This window comes from Coptis chinensis, chromosome 8 (genome assembly GCF_015680905.1).
Source record: "Coptis chinensis isolate HL-2020 chromosome 8, ASM1568090v1, whole genome shotgun sequence".
Lineage (NCBI taxonomy): Eukaryota > Viridiplantae > Streptophyta > Magnoliopsida > Ranunculales > Ranunculaceae > Coptis > Coptis chinensis.
Genome location: NC_141463.1, coordinates 27,863,011 through 27,875,606, shown reverse-complemented (window position 1 = coordinate 27,875,606; position 12,596 = coordinate 27,863,011). Strand labels below are relative to the sequence as shown.

Below are 12,596 nucleotides of genomic sequence, written 5' to 3'. Positions count from 1 at the left end.
TTGTTGTGTTGGATTTTTTAATGGGTTTTTATGGTTAATTTTCATGAATTGCAGCTGGGTGTGAGGGCGATATATATATTTTTTATTTTGTGAGTATATAACTTTGTAGTAATTAGAGATTGAAGATGTAATTTAAAGTTCTACTGTGGAGGGGGTAAATTATTTTAAAAATGAGTGATTGTGTGTATTTGGTCGACTGACTTATACAATTCCCAACTTCGCAATTTGTTCAAGTGGATGAGGCATTAAAACCAACTGGGGAAGGTTCATCTTCTAATATTGATGTTTTCCCCACTGTTGGTAAGAATGCAGTGGTTTAAATGATTTCATCGAAATATTCTATCAGTAGTGTTTATCAAACACTGTAAGTTCTACCTTCAGACAAATATTTTGCAAATTTTAAGCTTTGGATATTGATTAGCTTTGAGAGTTTGAGTACAGATTGTACTTACCTCTTTTTTAGCCAAAAATGGTGGAGATTTAAGTGATTTTTTTTCTTCTGGTCTTAAGTGTTGCTTTTTGGGTTTCTAGTAAGACGGTTTACCATTATAAAGTTGAAATACTTTTTAGTTATGAATGTGTGATTTGTTGAACCTTATATGCTAGTTCATAACTGTTTTTACACGGTCACAATTTGTTTAAGTTCACCATATTGTTTGGAGTTCTATAAGTTGACTGATAAACTGAATTTCAAATCGTGCAACTTGTAGGCTATTAGGATAGTTCTTCCTGCATTGAATGGAAAATTGATTGGAATGTCTTTCTGTGTCACTACGGTGGATGTCTAAGTAGTGGATCTTACCGTGAGACTTGAGAAAGTTGCGAGTTACAAACAAATCAAAGCTGCTATCAAGTAAGGATTGCAGTGTGTTACTTTTCTGGTTATAAAGATTAGATCTTATTTGGAACAATTTTCTGATAGGAATAAGATTTCTTTTCTTCTAACTAAATACTATGTCTGGATTGACAGGGAGGAGTCTGAGGGTAAGTTGAAGGGAATTTTAGGGTACATCAAAGATGATGTGGTTTCTACCGACTTTATTGGTGACAACAGCTAAGGACATTTTTTTAATTAAATTTCTTGTGTCAATTCGGTTATTGACAGGTTTTATGCATGTGTCTAATAAGTATACTGTGTGAGATTGAATGTGTAGAGGCATTAAAATATGCGAGGCATAAGGGATGAGCCTAGAGTCTAGGTGATGGGAATAGGGTAGCCTTTGACTGTTTAGTGTGCATGTCCATTGACACTGTACAGTTTGCCTTTCTATAGTGATAAACATACTTTTTAATGTAAAAGAATCTAACTCACCAAAAAGTTAGCTTATATACACACCCCATTTTGTTGAAGGGTGGCTAAATATTGGAAGATATTGGAAGTTTTGATGTTACATTTTGGCTCAAAATATTAGTTAGTAAGCATTTGGTGGGTCTCCTATTACATTTGCCTGGAATGGGTACACTTGTCTGTGGAAGTGTTTTGCATTTGTTTTGATATATTTATTGAAGTGTACTTCTACTTGCTCGGTTTTCAATTATGTTTTTTTTACTTTTTAAGTTGTAGGTAAACAAAAGTATGAACGCATTACTTACAGAAAGGTTTGTATTCTTGATCCATTTTCTCGACTGTTCATTCCGTTATACAATCAACCATTATTTATAGGTTGATTTTTCTGCAAGCCATGTAGGAAATCTAATCTTGACACGTGGTATCACTACAAGAAAGCTGATTGTTAGCCACGGACGAAAACCGTGGGTAAAGGTCTTTAGCCACAGCTATCGAGTGTCACAAGTCCGTGGGGTTTTGACCTGTAGGGAAAAATTTAGCTATAGCTAATGACCGTGGGTAACTGCGACGGTCCATGCAACAGCTCAAGCCGTAGGAACTTCCCACTGAGAATGACCGTGGCAAAAGCCATAGCAAGTCCCACAGAAGATGACCGTGGGAATAACCGTAGCAACTACCACAGCTCGTTGCCGTGGCATAAGCCGTAGCAAGTTCCACTGAGAACGACCGTGGCAATCATTTCTATGAGGGATACTAGCCGTAGCAATTTTCGTAGCAAAAGTAGCTTTGCCACGCATATCTTTTTGTTATATCTACGGACATTAGCCGTGGCTAAAACATTTCAGAAAAAAAAAAAAAATTAAAAAATTAAAAAAAAAAAAAAAAATCCTAGGTCCACTTTTGTCTTTCAATCAAACTAATAATTCATCCATCTTATTAACAATACTACAAAGAACTGAAAGAAGCCACATATTTCCAATCAATATTCTTTTTTAGAAAAGCGGATAGAGATGAATATTCATACAAGTATAAAATAATAATAATTAAAAAAATTAATCCATAGCATTTATGATCACAAGCTCAATATAATATGAATTTTCATATATTTTTCAATACATTTCATCACCCTGTAAAAGTAATAATGTCTTAGTTCACCACGCGCATGTTTCTCCGTTACGTTTTATCATTCCCTTGCATTTCAATACCTTCGAAAAATGATTTGAAGCCTTAATTAACCTTTTCACGAGCATCCACCTACATCCAAATGAATCATAAGGAAATTATATTAAAGTTAAAATCTCATATGTCTAAAAGTCGGGACCTAGCTGAATGGTAAAAGCCATAACACATAGCAAGAGCATTTCTACGTGCTTGTGCAATTAAAACTTAATAAACTAGTCTGCAATGGGGGCGTGAGCGTACTCTATTATTTGTTTCCCATACATATGATCCTAACAGTCTAGAAGTAGAGATGTAAAAGTTAAAACTTGTGGATCATCATTTGTGAGCAATAATTATGATGTCAGGATGCAACTTGAACAAAAGATGTGAAAAAGGAATGATACACTTTAAACGGTGCTGCAAGAAGAATTATCACGAATAGACTTCTGAAGGGTGCTTCCATAAAAACAGACACTTCTTATTCTGATCCTCAACTGATGTAGCATCCAACTGCTTATGCGAACAAAAAGCAGAGAGCGAGTGGCGTGGTGATCAACCATTGAACTGGTGAAACCAATATAAATAATCAAGTATATATTAGAAGGGGAAAATTACATATAGCTAAAAACATGGGGGTTCAAACTAAAAACATCAAACTCAATACTATATCCTAGTGCAGTATTAGGCCACGCTTCAACATGGGGGTCTACTTGTAAAACAATACTTAAAGAAAAATCGACACACCACAGAAAAACATTCTTGATCAATATTTGTTTAACCAATATGTCATCTAAGAAAACTACATTATACGTCACAAAAATTTCAAAGCATTGCATGCTTAGAAAGTTATTGAAAAAAAGAACTAAAGGCAGACTAATGCACCAGCATAAAACATGTTGATGCGACACTAATGATTTATCCATAAATAAAAAAGAAAGTCAGATTTGAATCCACATAGGAAAATGTAGCAGTTACAAGCTCCACGGATATAGGAACACAACTAAGGATTATTGAACTCCCCAACCAGCCACAGGAGCTTTCGTTTTCTTTAACTTATATAATTTGTTTCTCCTAGAAGTAGGAAGGTGACCAAGAATCCCAGTGAACCAATTGACACACAACTACCTCGGCTAAACCACACCCACAAGCTTTGACAGACAGAGCCTTAATAAGCTTTACATAATAAAGGTGAAGCATTTGACTAGTTGCTAAACGACAAGATCAAGCAAATAATTTTTAGTTTTGCATTTCTGCCTACATATTATGCAGCTCTAGGCTCTGTCAGTGCAAGATAAAACTGTCCCATTTTTTTTTTCTTTTTCTTGAATGAGCGAATTCAACGAGGTTTCTCAAGGGAGAGATGAACATCACCTCCTAATTATGACTGCTCAGGAGGGAATGGGTGCCATAGATTGCAATCATTTCTTCCAAGATAAAAGAAAAATAGAAAAATCATGTAATATAAGTGACATGTACTATTTGTTCTAACAAAACTAATAGTCTATCTACTTTGGAAAACAAACTCTATCATAACCATAACTAGGCTACTCAGTATACATGATAATGAGTGAAAATTAAACAACAGTTTATTTCTACAAACTTCTTTTTCTTCTAAAGATTTAATTGATAGAGACAAAAGATTACCATGTGCATCCATTGAGAACCCGAGGAAGAAACTCGCGCTCATACAAGTGGCTGAAAGGGCCATGACCAATATCGTGCAATAGTCCTATAAATTGAATAACCCACAAACAATCAGGATTACCAATCACCAAAAGGTAAAACGAATCATTAAAAGCGGTAGAGATTTGAACACCGCAAGCTTCACCGTCTCATAAATCTATAGGTTCAACGCCAAGCCTCTAAGCCCTACACACATAGCAAAAACAACAATTTGAGTAAAATATACCAGGTCCTATGATAAATATTAGCATAGCATTTTCCAAATAGCTCCATACATGGTACTTTTGAAGTTTCTCAACGGCTTCACCAAAGAAGAAAATACACCCCTAGTGAATGTTGAACCGAGAATGAACGACCCTCGGATACACCATATACACTAGACCTGAAACAAATTGAACTCTTTAATAGAAGGTTTTTAAGCCCATTAAGCTTTTCATACATAAGCAATATTACAGTCCAGAAGGTCAACAGTCTCACACCCTTTTTTCAGGAAATAAGTTGCCACACCACCCAATTACTTTTGACTAGTTATTACTTATAACAGAAGAACATATGAGTTTTCCCAGTTTACATGATATATACCACATCAGTTTTGCTTCACCTAATGCAACAAAGTGTCATGAAAAGGAAAAAACTGAAATGGCACAAAATCCACACGGTCAACAGTCTCACACCCTTTTTTTACAAGAAAAAATATTTCCTAATTAATGTAGAAATTTACCAAGTTGCTTTAGATCATGAAGCTTGCAATTGGAATGGACTGATGTCAGATTCAACATTATGATCACACAATTTGTGAAATAAACAGAATAAGGCACATAACCAAACACTACATAAACACTACATAAAATAAGTACACTTGCCTCACTGAAGCTGTTCTGTATCTACAAACTTCAAAGTGAGCTGCATATGCCCAAAATAAGTTAATTAAAAATTAGCTTTGTAAGTAACAGTAGATTCACGAGAATATTCACTATATATCATCTATTAAAAAAAATAGAGAGACCAAGAGCATCACAACAATGCTTATACACAATATCCCACTTAAACATATTCTGAAAATGAGATAGTCATAAACTGAAATGGACCTTTGTGATAAAGGAAACAACTCACTACTCAGTTTGCCTAAATAACAGTGCCGACACAGACTACATGTCTCATTGCTAAGATTTATTAAGTTGCTTTACTTTGAAAGTCTACTCTAAAATCTGAAAATGACAAGAACTCTATTCCCACCAGAAAAAGATAAAAACAGGTAACTCACACTCATGCTATTTACAAGGTGGTCTCTGATCATAATATCGACTATCAATGTAGAACTAAATGGATGCACATACCTGCACTCGATTTGGATCCGGATTTACGGTAATATGCAACAACTGTAGCACCGGAAAAGCACGATGATGAATCCACAAATTGTTGATGCTATATCGCTCACGCTCGACCCGAGAATAATCCTATAAGAAAATTGCACATAAGTCAGAATAGAAGCACAGGCCAGGAGTGGAAAGTTAATGACAATTACAACAATCTAAAGAATAATTAGTGGTGGACTTTTGCTAAGGATGATGTCCAAAACATAGAGATCACCCTCAAGAACAACCAAGTATTGAGATCTCTAAGCCAATTGTGAGAACGGACGGTCACAACTATTTTCACTTCTAAACCACTTTTTTGTAGGCTATCAATATAATTGAAATTGAAGTACATAAACTCATCCATATGTACCTTAAACATTATGGCATTCACAAGTATCGTAAAAGATGTTGAACATGGCATAATAGATAGGAGAAACAACTGCAGTGTTGAAAGTATCCAGTGCTTGGAGATCATCAAAGTAAATAATAAAATAACAATTTTATATTTTGTCCAACGATAGCAACTTCAAATGGGCAAAGGTAAATATGACAAGTATCTTTTTCATGTTTCTTCATATGCTAACTGACTGCATGTACATGTTTATTGTTAGCAATTAATATTTGAAAATAGTACAGTAACAACTAAACAAAGCAAAAAATGGATATAGAACAGATGCATGAAAGTTATGGTATTGCATTTTTTTCAACAAGCCCGAAATGGGTCCAAAATTTGAAGAAAAGGTGCCAACCTTGTTTAAATAGTTCAACTGAGTGATGATACAACTGATTGAAATCATTGCAAATATCCAGGTCTGGAAATATGAGACCTGGCTCACACCCTCCAATGTCAATTTTATTGCAATCCCTATGGCTTTTACGCTCATGACCTGCAAAAGAATATAAAGTAGTAGGGTTTAGGGGGCAAATTGCTTTACGCGCACAAAAATATGCCACTTAGAACTCAGACATATCAGAGTGAATACACCAATAAAAATTACAACGCTTATCACAGTATCTAGAAATACTCAACATGATACAATACTTCAAGGTGTTGCTATAATGAACGTCATAATTGGTTGATGTATGAATACCCAAAATAAATTTACATCATTTTGAGTTCATTGTAACATCATATGATTCATGATAAGTAACTCTGACACGTACCAGAAAAGGTCAAACAGATAAGTTATAACTACTTACAGCAAAAGATTCGAAAATGGAGCATATACCAATATAAACCATTACTAGATAATTTGCCCGGCATTCGCCGGGCTTACTACATTAATAGTTGTACTAAAGAATGTGGAGCATATGTAATCAACGCACTTAAGGGCTACGGTAGTGCATCAGTAAACAAATCAAGGTTGCTTATATGAAATATAAAAACAGCCTGACCTAGTTTTTCAAGCTAAGAAATGGCTAAGCAATGGCGTTGCCTGAATGAAAACTTCCTTGCAGTATAGACAGTAGACTATCAAAATGTAAAAAGCCAAGAACACAATTTCGCGGTGTCAATAATAATGTAAATAAGATGAAAAACTATCGTGCTGAACAAACAAAAGCCAAGCAACAACATTCACTATTGTTACTTCAATTCATATAGCAATACAACAATATAGTTGAAATAGACGGATCCAATTTCAGGTACCAATAAAGGTTAGCAATTACTCGTTCACACCACTGGAATGGACTGCAATTTCATGGGCTGCTGGTATATTTCTTGCCACTCCAATCCTAATCTTAATCAGTCGTCCATTGGACCATAGCAGGAACCACAATCTCATCTTTGGTGGTGCAACTGCCATAGGCTCTCTTTTTTGTCTCCCTGTCGGTTTTTTCAACGTAGCATGGATTTTCCCACCATACATTGCAGCAATTGTGGCCGCAAGTGTAGTCTGTAATGCCTCCCACACTCGTCATCTAGGTGTGATGGTTTGTGACTACTCAACATCAGTAGAATCACAACATTAATTCCCTCAGAGTAGGTCAGTTGGAAGTTAGCTGTCACTTCACGCTACAACTCTCGGTTGCCTAGGTGGTGGTATCATTTCTGCCTTCACTTACCGCATGCTTCATCACAGAGAAAAATTCATAAGCTTATGGCTGGTATCCATCTTCAGTGGCCTTAAATGGATTGTTGGGTCAGCCCATGCTTTCCTTTAAAACATCATATGTTAACCCTATTCAAATATCCACACGCCCCATAGTTAAAACAGAGCAACCAGGACCTCCTGTGATCCAAAAAAGAAGAGGGTTCTCAGTTGGCTTGTTCTCAGACTTGACGAAGTAGTAGAAGTACTGAACATCATTAATATCATCTACCCTCACATAACTGAAAATACACAAAAAAAACAATCCCAAAAAATCCGAAACAATCCCATCAAGAGAATTCCTCCATCGACAAAAACATAAGAACGGTCACCATCTTCCTTAGCCTCTTCATCAGTCACATCTGACCTTCCACTCAAATCCCCATTATCATCACTACTTCGATAAATAGAATCGGTAGATTCTAGTTCTAATTGTGTATTATCTACAGGAGAGGAGTCTATTTCCATTCGAGGCCCGCTCCCCTTGGAGGAGATCTAAAGGTTCTTCCACGAGAGATATCCTCATCGGTTCTCCACTTCTTGATACCACTCTAGCTGTTTCTAATCTATTTCTTTCAACAATTTCAATAGGCATAGACTGCGAGTCCTCATTATTTCACATCACAACTCCTGAATCTAATGTGTCTTGCTCTCCAGACTTTATCTCCCCATCAACATTCTGTTCAGCTGAATTAGGCTTATCTAGCTGTTGCAGTTCAGATTGAACAGATTCCATCTCCACCTCACTCTCTACTTTCTCCTCCACACTATCTGTGAGTTTTACTTTCAACGCCAAGATGTACCTCAACTTTTTGTAGTGCAGTTGTGGGTTCATATGCAGATTTTCGAGGGTTCGATCTTCCCTTAGGAACTGATGCCAGTCCCAACTTCTCCCTTTGCTCCAAGTGATTTCCCTTTCTTTTAAATGAATCATATGCAACCCAACACAAGTATTCAGGTAAGCAAAGAGAAACTTTTCCAGCTAGTAAAGTCCAAAGATTGAATGTGATATGATAATTACCTCTCGTAATTACTGGCCCTTTAATTGCTTTAGTCTTCTTAGGCTTCCATGTTTTAGAAAACATACCACCAAGACTTCCCAATAGCTTCTCACTCTGAAACACGCAGCTAAGTTATCCAATAACTGAAAGCGCAACTAAGAAAAAAAAAAAAAAAAAAAACAAATTTGGATCTCTATACAATGTAGTAGTGTGGGATAAGTACTCCAGTATATCGGGCATGCGAAGGCAAAAGTCAAGATGAGACATTAATGGAAAACACTCAATCACCACCAAAAGGTCAAATGACCCTATTCCCAAAGCTAGTGGATATACTTAATGCTCCACACGCATAGTTCACAATCTTTACTGAAAACTCATTACTTGAAGATCTTATAATAGCTAAACAGCAATCCATTGTTAAATACTGTCACCAAAAATGATGTTTTGGTTCCAATTATATCAAATTTAACTTTCTTAGACAATTTAACAGTAAGTTCTTAAGAAAAAAGATATCAGCAGATGGTTAGCAAGCAGATATTCTTGCTTCAACCCCTCACCCCCACCCCAAAACACACAAATTCAACGCTTATTTATATTCACGGTCCCAAGGCAAAATACAACAGCAAATGGGACAAATAGCCATACCCGACTGAGATCCTGATCAATGTTAGCAACAGCCTCGTGAGTCCTTGTGATTTGCTCACCCTGCTGATGCAAGGTGATCAAAGTCTTAGTAGCATCATCTCAAATATCCTCAGCAATCTTTAGGTAACTATCGACACTTTTTGTTGTCTCCTCAGCCTTGTACATGGCATAACCCTCCAGTTCCTACACTCTCTGGTTCTCCAATCCTCCAGAATCACGGAAGTCATTCTTGTATTTGTTTCTCGAAGCATAACTAACTGTAGAAGCTCCACTTCCCTAGTCATCACTAAAAGCATTCTTTGTTAAGATTCGCGATCTGAGGTTCGAAGAAGTACGTCTTGCAGGAGTCAAGGTTTTCTTAGCATCAGAGTCCGAGTCAGAATCAAATGGATTAGAATTGGACGAACCAAGAAATCCAGGTTCTTTTTTTATTTTTGGTTCTTGTAGGAGTGAGTTTAGATTTTGCACCAGTTGTAGAGATAATTAAGTGTTACTCTGTTACTAAAGGGTATTTAGCGATTAGAGAAGGAATTGAAGAATATCACCTCATTTCAACAAGAGCTCCAAAGCATGACGGAATCCTAGGGACATATATGTCGATAGGTTGAGCCCCAATGTCACAACCACCAGGGAGTGCAACCATTCCCTCACCAAATCGAAAAGCAACGCGGGCCACCAACAAAACCCAGCTCGAATCTTCCCAACAGCGTCCGACATGGCTCAAGCGAAAGTGAATCCCATGGGTATCAACCGTTACCTCTCCATTATATACATCGACTTCAACCCCTAATGATTTGAGAACTAATATCATAGTTCTAATGTCAGAAACATTAGGAATGTTATGAAGTTTTAAATTTCGAGAACAACAAAGAGTTCCGGCAAGACCGCCAATGCCGAAGTTCTTCGACCCGCTAATGTGAACATGACCGGATAGCTTGGAACCACCAACGATAATGAACTTGTCATTTGAGCTTTGGGTTTGATTTGGGGACTGGGGAAGCCGGAAGCAGGATATTGGAGTGTAGAAAGATGGTGTTCTCAGTAAATGAGAAGTTGAGTTTCGAGGAAGTGAGTGATAGAGATTGTTTGAAGGTTTGAAGATCAAAGCCATGATAAATAATTGCCGAAAGAAATCAAGATTTCCTAAATCCAAACATCTCTCTAACTCCTCAAAAATTGCTTGAACTAATCAATAGGGAGTTGATGATGACGAAGCTGACATTTAATTTTGACATCACTCTATCATTTTTAGTTTAATTTTGGAAGAAGAGAAGAATAAGAGAGAGGGTTTGAAGAGATGAATTTTTTTTGGGAGAGTTGGGAGTGTTTTGTAGAATTGAAAAAAAGAGCGTGGAGAGAGATTTTTATCTATTTTGGGTTACGAACAATTGAAATCGGCAAAAAAGAGCGTAGAATTCCTTTTTTTATGAAAAATCTGATATGTCAGTCTCAGAGAAAAAAAAGGGGCTGACGTGGGTGCCTGGGAGCATTCTCAACTACTCAGTATTAATGGTCTTTGATGTTTGTATGTCCATAACGTGGAGCACAAATATGTTGTAATGACGAGCACGAAGCTACCGCCAAATGGTACACAAGAAAATTTGGACTCAGATTAAACCTTATCAAGCCAACACGGATTGCATCTCTTAATGAACCGAAATGAAAGGTGGCCAAACTACATTTTTCTTTTAAAAGGGACTTTCCCTTGTTTTACTATTAAAACTCGATGCCTACGCTTCCATCAAAACACATAAAAAATACACTAAATCACGTAAAACCCATTTACAGCTTTACCTTATTTTAAACTCTATTTCCAGTTTTAGCTCAGCCTAATCTACTATAAATCAAATGTGTCAATTTAAATGACTCCAAAGCTAACATACAAAGCACACAAAAACAAGCTAAAGTAGGAACGAGATCATAAAATAATACATCTGAAAGGATAAGAAAGAAGAATACTAACCGAATTTTCCACCGGATGTCCCAGCCTTTCCAGCAAAGTTAAACTCTTCCGTCTGCATTTTCCTACTTGATAAGAAAGAAGAATGTAAATGAGATGAAGCTTTTGAATGAGCTTACTGCGGTCGAAAGGGAGCAATTATAAATCATTCACCGAACAGGAATGCAAATGACTAAGTGGAACCCCTCCAGAGCTTACAAAGGCAGAGGAGTCCTGAGGATTTTGCAATGACTATCTCCTTGTCATGCTCCTGGTCAATCTAACCAAAACTTAGACGGACAAGAACGTAGCTAACATTCAAGGTTGACAAGACTTCATGTTTCATGTATGAAAAATGAGCGGCTCCCTTTGGACCAATGACATGTTGCGGTCATATAACAAAACAAAGCAAAAGGAATTATAATAAAATATTACCAGAAAAAACACCAGCAAAACCATCAGCCTTCTTTATAAGTTCGTCAACTGACAAAGGTGCTAATGATACATCTTTGTTTTGGCTCAGTAAAGCTAACGAAGGATACATGTTAGTTCCCATTCCCAGACGGTGTCCTGTTTCTTTTGCAATTGCCAGTTGATCACCTAAAAGTCAATGACGTAAGCAGGCACTAATGCACTATCAATGTAGATGTACTTACAGTGATTGGCCTGCAGAAAATTCCCATCTCCACATCATGGACTGGTTGGAATTTTCTGGATTCCAAGAAGAACCTCCAAAAAACTCAAACCTCTCAGGCTACGAACAATTCTCACCTTTAAGAAATTATCAAGAGATTCAGTGTCCGTTGGAAGAAAAAAAATGGATAAGTATCAAAGTAGCACGGCTATACACAATAACTTACCAATAATACTTGAACTGTAGACACTATATTATTCAACTCAGGAACTAAATCTGCATATTCTTGTGCTTCAAGCGACAGGTGAGGTTGCTCTCACTTTATAACCTGCAAAAACCAATAAGTTCCACTTTTTCCCTCCTCCTTTATCTGGGCTTGGGACCAGCAACGCAAATATCTAGTTTGTGTTAGCGGAGCTAAAAAGGGGTTAGATTAGTACAGTGAATCCCGCCACCTGAAAAAGTAAACAAACAACCACACATTATTGCAAGTGCAGCATATAGCACAACCAAAATATCTATAAAACAAGCTCATCCAACATATAACACAACCAAAATATCCATAAAACAAAATAACACATCGGAAGTATCCATAACAAAACAACATATCCAAAAAGCAAAGTAACACGTCCAAAATCCTGACTTGACTAATACAAAATAAAATACTTCCAAGTCCAAGATGAAAATGACACTATGTGTCTACTAAAAGAGGAGAAATGGCCTTTAACAACGAGGGGGGAGAAACTGCAGATATTCCTTAGGCCAAATAACATATCCCTGCCCAACTTGACCAAGGG

The 12,596-nt window shown here is 36.8% G+C and overlaps 1 long non-coding RNA gene and 1 pseudogene across 1 annotated transcript; both read right to left on the bottom strand.

The window, feature by feature from the left end:
• Positions 1–5,865: 5,865 nt before the first annotated feature.
• Positions 5,866–11,649, bottom strand: LOC147480902 (uncharacterized). The gene is made up of 3 exons (XR_015206526.1): positions 11,385–11,649; positions 11,190–11,251; positions 5,866–6,377 (listed from the first exon to the last, which is right to left on the bottom strand). It is a non-coding gene; the product is annotated as an uncharacterized LOC147480902 (long non-coding RNA).
• On the bottom strand, positions 8,197–10,383 carry LOC147480903 (SNAP25 homologous protein SNAP33-like; annotated as a pseudogene).
• Positions 11,650–12,596: the final 947 nt, after the last annotated feature.